The sequence below is a fragment of the Alosa sapidissima genome, chromosome 11, assembly GCF_018492685.1.
Source record: "Alosa sapidissima isolate fAloSap1 chromosome 11, fAloSap1.pri, whole genome shotgun sequence".
Classification (NCBI taxonomy): Eukaryota; Metazoa; Chordata; class Actinopteri; order Clupeiformes; family Clupeidae; genus Alosa; species Alosa sapidissima.
In genome coordinates, this window is record NC_055967.1 from 6,594,852 (window position 1) to 6,600,851 (window position 6,000).

Sequence of the window (6,000 nt, forward strand, 5' to 3'; positions counted from 1 at the left end):
TTTGATCCAGGTGAAAGTTGTGGTCTCTCTTTATCTTGTCAGTGGTGAAAAATATGGTTTTCTCTAATGGATGTGGAGAGCCAGTTCTCAGTAGTGCAGTGAGAGGAGAAGTAGATGAGTGTGCACGTGAGAGACCGGAGTGGTGGAGAGAGTCTATGCATTCCTGCCTGTGTGTGTGTGTGTGTGTGTGTGTGTGTATGTATGTGTGTATGTATGTGTGTGTATGTGTGTGTAAGTATGTGTGTATGTGTATGTGTGTGTGTGTGTGTGTGTGTGTGTGTGTGTGTGTGTGTGTGTGTGGAAAGTAGGTAGAGGAGAAGCACAACACAACAAGAGGGATAGTGAGAAAATAGTACAGACAGCAGAGCAAGCTAGACAGCAAAGACTGAAACAGGGACATGGGACAAGTGAAACCAGAAGAGTGAGGACAGAAGCAGAAAGAGAGAGTATGATGGAGAGAGAGAGGAGAGAAAGATACGTCTGACAGTCTCCTCCAGAGAGAATGCACCTGTATTTAACATTCATCCAGCATCCTGGGCGAAGAAGAGAGAAACTTCCTTCTTCTGCAGCGCAGGTGCCTCTGTGTCCATATCAAAGCAGCAGCGCCGCGGCTCACTTTCATGTCTGCACTCCCTCGGACGCCCAGCGGCATGCAGAGAGCCGTTTACCCCCTGCCCAAGCACACACTCGCACGGCCGCAAGCCCCCCATGGACAGGAAAGGCACGAATAATTAAGCACACAATACAGGTGTCAGGTTCACTAGACAACTCTTTTTAACCCTGGCTAGTTTTCTACTTCATATTATAATATATTTTAGACATTTTTTTTTCATGCTGCACCAAAATGATTACTCCCATTGACACTACTCATATACAAAACTCAAACAGAGTTTTTTTTTTTTTTTTTTCATTTTACTGACACAATCATTACCTGATGATTTTAAGGATGGAATCTTACTTATGTAATCTTACTACATGTCACTCTGCCCTCAGAGGTGCAGTGGATAATGGGTATCTGGGTGTCAAAACATATCTCTGTGTGAGTGTGATTATATGTGTGTGTGTGTGTGTGTGTGTGTGTGTGTGTGTGTGTGAGGTCAAGGTTTTATGAGAGCAACTGGCGTCTGAGGGCATCCAGCAGTTTCAGACCAAACATACTGTAAGCGTCTGATAGGAGCCAGGCCTTTGGGCTCCATCAAATAGAACACTAATTAGCTCTGACTAATGAAAACAAATGACTTACTGCTGTCTTCTTCTTTTCATTGCCATCGGCAGCTTTGACGAGCACTTTGAGGCTACATGCTGCAACTGTGCACACCAAAAAGAACAGCACTAATTTAGTCAAGACATCTCTCGAAATGTGAAAGAGACTTGAACAAAACTGGCCTATGTTTCCTTTTCTTTGGGTACAATGGACCTGGGCAGAAACTCTGGCTCTCCGAGACAGCTGGCAAAAAGTCCGTAATGTTTCATAATGTTCTATCAGAAAGATGATAGGGAAAGAAATTGCTAAGAGCTCAGCATGCAAACACAGCAAGGGACTGTGTGTGCATATGTGTGTGTGTGTGTGTGTGTGTGTGTGTGTGTGTGTGTGTGTGTCTGTACAGGGAGCCACTCTGTAGCCAAGCTTTCATCCACACTCAACGCTTTAATCATACAACCTCAGCCCCGGTAGGGCTTCAGAGCTGGATGGCTCTCTGCGCCAGGAAGTTCAATTCTCCCTTCATTGCATAACCTGGGAAGCAGCCACCTGCAAAACACACTTTCTCACACAAACTCATACACACACACACACACACCCATCAGGACCGGCAGACATGAAAACGAGCTTTTTATTTCATCCTTTTTGCCGACGATATCACAAAAAAACGATTTCACACGGGCCAGGCTCCCATGTATGAACACTGTCCAGAACACTCTCGGAATCTTGAGCCCCGTCAAAATGTGGACAGAAGTCCAGACCAACACAACGCGGTGACAGCGACAGAAATTTATGTAGCTGTTCCCACCCGAGGCCCCCCGGGGCCTGTTTTCCATCGAGCTGGGGGCCACTTCTTGGGAAGAGGCGCACAAAGGAACAGTGTGTATCTTGCTCACGCAGAGCTCTGGTATTAAATGGGGGGGGGGGGGGGGTAGCCTGTGAGAGAGGCCTCTGCGGTCAGCCCTGGTGCTCTCCTCCCTCGGGCTGAAGCGATGACCTTGCCAGCGGTGGGGAGACACAGAAGGCTTCTATATGGCAGCACGGCTCCCTGAGGCAGGAGGTTCTCCTCTCGTCTTCTTTTTTCATCCTCCCTTCCTCAGTCTGTTACTCTCGCTCTGTCTCTCTCACTCTCTGGTATCTCACTCTCTCTCTCTCTCTATGTTTCTCACTTTCTGGTTCTTTCTCTCGCTCCCTCCTCTCTCTCTCACCTTCATTGCCTCTCTCACTCTTTCCTCTGTCTGGCTGTCCCTCTCTCACTCTCTCTCTCTCTCTCTCTCTCTCTCTCTCTCTCTCTGTAACTGGAAGACACCCTCAGATGGGGGTCTATTTTAAAAGGTTCCTCTCGCCTCCTCGAGAACAGTTTTGCACACCTGCTGCCACACTATTTCTAGTCTTCAGGCATCACAGGGCAAATCTCCCTTGCACCATCCTAACACCCCCACCCCTTTACACACCCACGCACATGCACACGCGCACACACACCCAAATGAAGTAGAGTGTGTAAAATCAACCCCCCAAGAATAACTTTATCGCTTTCCCAGCAAATAGCATGGGTGTTGCTAGAGGAACACACCTCATCGCACCTCAACACTGAGGCGATAAACTCAGCTTTTCCTCTCACTCCAGGTCGAAAGTCTGCCACAGAAAATCAATTCAAGGAGGCATTCAGAGGAAATGCGTGGTCACCAAGCGCATCATTGGACAATCCTATGGAGCTTGGCTCTATAATGTCACAATGCCAACAAAAGTGTATCACTAAGGTCAAAATGAGACTGACTTCTCTAATTTTAGCACCGGACCTTTTTACATTCTTGGAAAAAAAGGCCATTCTTCCTAACCCATTAAGAGAAGCAGTCTATGTCTGTGTTTGGGGGCAGCCGTGGCCTACTGGTTAGCGCTTCGGACTTATAACCGGAGGGTTGCCGGTTCGAACCCCGACCAGTAGGCATGGCTGAAGTGCCCTTGAGCAAGGCACCTAACCCCTCACTGTTCCCCGAGCACCGCTGTTGTTGCAGGTAGCTCACTGCGCCGGGATTAGTGTGTGCTCACTGTGTGTTCACTGTGTGCTGAGTGTGTTTCACTAATTCACGGATTGGGATAAATGCAGAGACCAAATTTCTCTCACGGGATCAAAAGAGTATATATACTTATACTTATACTCTATAGAGACCTTCATAAAGTCCATGAAGATTTGGCTGCCAATTGAGCAGTGTGTTTGTAGACGCCAGACTCATACCCCAGTAAACACAACCACTACCCATGGGGAAATCATGACATGACCCTACAGCAAGCCCACGTGACGCCTGATGGCCACTCCCAGCAGGCCTTCTCTTCTCCCCCAACTCTGCAGCTTCCAAAGAACCATGAAGCACAAAAGATTTTCACCCCTATCCATTTCCAGCACTGTGAGCGACAACCGATACTGTATATCATAACCACGTTCTGCATTTTGAGACTGCTGCTTGGCTTATGGAATACAATATGCCATTGGTAATGGCTGACAGTGAAAAGAATATGATGAGAAAACATAAAGGAAGCATTACTGTCAGGGTTCCCAACATTACCAGCACTGCAAACCACCACCATCACTGCCATTAGGGCATTTTTATTTCAATGAGTTTGAACTCTGGGCTGAAATTATCTTCAACCAAACTGCAAGTTATTTTAATTAGCGATACTTAGCGCACCAATTAATTATGCAAAATTGCCATTCGGGGTGTTGGTATTTGGTTGCACTGGTGAGAGTGAAAAAATCCTCTAAATAAATTAGTCATGACCACATTCACATCTGGAGCAGACAAGATGTATAAAATATTTAAGCAGAAACAGACAGAGTATGGGAGCAGGGAATCCTCTGGTTAAAAAAAAATCACAAGCTATTTATTCCTCTTAATGACCAAAATCCCCATTAATATAGTCCAATTACAATGAAATCTAAGACTGGATTTCATCTGACTGGAGAGAAGTGAAGAATCATTGTGCTCTAATCCATTTGCCCTCTGCGTTACACGAGAGATATGGACCAGAGCGAAGCAAGCAAAGGGAAGCCCTGCCTCCATGCAGAGGGACCTTGTCCTCACAGAAATCCATTGTCCATGCACACACCCATATCCCCCTCTCACATCACACCAGCCTCCCCTCCCCTCCCCTCCCCTCCCCTCCCCTCCTCTCCTCTCCTCTTCCTCTGCACTTTTTAAAGGAGGGAGTAAGGAGGACTCTCACGTCATGACATGATGGCAAAAAAGGCAGTCAAAGTCAGTCAAATATGCTGTGAGCAAAGAGATGGAAAAAATGTAAATATTTTTTTTCCAAATATGGCATATAGCTGTTTGAGCAGGTGAATTTACATTTACACTCTGACTAGCATCCATAATGACACAGGAGCACATCACCTACTCACGCACACATACATATACACACCGTCACACAGAAAAGACACAGAAGAATATAAATTGCTAGCACAGGTATCCTCCACTCTTTAACCATGGTAACCAACACCTTACTACGAGCCCTGAGCACCGGGTGGAAGGACAAGAGGGAAGAAGGGAGGGATGGAGAGTGAGCTGGGGAGAGACGGAGAGAGAGAGGGAGTGGGGGAAGAGTCAGCGGCACCAGCAAAGGCAGCAGCCACGGGGAACGGAATGCAATCTATTGCCATGGCACCCAGCGCCGCGGTGACAGCAGGCTCTCTCTCGCAGCCAGGCAGCCTATTCATTCAGCCAATTCAGCAGGCACACGGAGGCGAACGCCACGCGCTTCCTTCTGCACTCATCTCCCCACTCTCTCTACCGGCTCTTCTCTCTTTCTCTCTACCTCTCTCACTCACTCTCTCTATCTATCTCCCTGTACCTCATCCGCACACACACACACACACACACACACACACACACACACATTCAATCTGCATTCAAACACAGTCCTTTGTCTCAGGTCAGTGGATTTACCTTGAGTGGCGGAGGACGAGGGTCTGCGAAGGCTGGCAGCAGCGGCAGCAGCAGCAGCGAAGGCGGACAGGCTTGGGCTTCGGCCGTGTGTCAAGGAGGGACAGAAGGAGAGGAGGGCGCATGGGATCCCCCCGGAGATGCTCAGAGCTGCGGCTCGCTCCACACACACACACACACACACGCGCAGACACCAGCCACTACCACTATCAGCAGAGGCAGCGGATAGGGAGGGGGAGAGGGGAGGGGAGAGAGCGAGAGAGAGCGACAGAGGGATGGAGAGGCAGAAAGAGACAGAGAGAGAGAGAGGGAGGGGGAAAATCAGAAGCAGTGGGGTGGGAGGGGGGTTGCTCATTCTGAAGCATTACATCATAGCTTTTGCTCCTGAGGAGGTGGCTCAGCTCCCCTTGCAACACCTCTCTCCCCTTCTCTCTCTACAGCAGGGAACTGCAGGGGATAAATGCCCAATACAAATACACACATTATGCAAACACTTAAAATGGTTGCAGAGACGAGAAAATTAATATCTAAAACTAAATATCAACAGTATTAAAATAGAAAAAAAATAATTTCTTTCCTCAATACAATTACTAAGGTCCATCATGCACCATTTTCATATAAAAAAGCATTATGTTTCATTTAATCCTAGTTGAAAGCTATAAGGAGGCAATATCAGCATAATGACCATAAACTATAACCATGATAACCATAAAATACAACCTTAAACTATAACCATAACCTATAAACTACAAGTAAATGCTAGAAACATCCTCCAGTCCATAAGTACAAAGAGACGCTGATCTTTTTTAAGATTCCTCTAGCATCTTAAATCTGTGGCGTAGCAGGAAGGTGCAACGC

General features: G+C 47.2%; 1 protein-coding gene across 1 annotated transcript in view; it reads right to left on the bottom strand.

Annotated features, from left to right (window-relative positions):
* Positions 1 to 5,530, bottom strand: part of sema4ba (sema domain, immunoglobulin domain (Ig), transmembrane domain (TM) and short cytoplasmic domain, (semaphorin) 4Ba) — a 64,026-nt gene extending 58,496 nt beyond the window's left edge. The window contains exon 1 of the mRNA XM_042110878.1: positions 5,146 to 5,530. The gene's annotated coding sequence lies outside the window, so the exon portion shown is untranslated. The remainder of the gene's footprint in view (positions 1 to 5,145) is intronic.
* Positions 5,531 to 6,000: the final 470 nt, after the last annotated feature.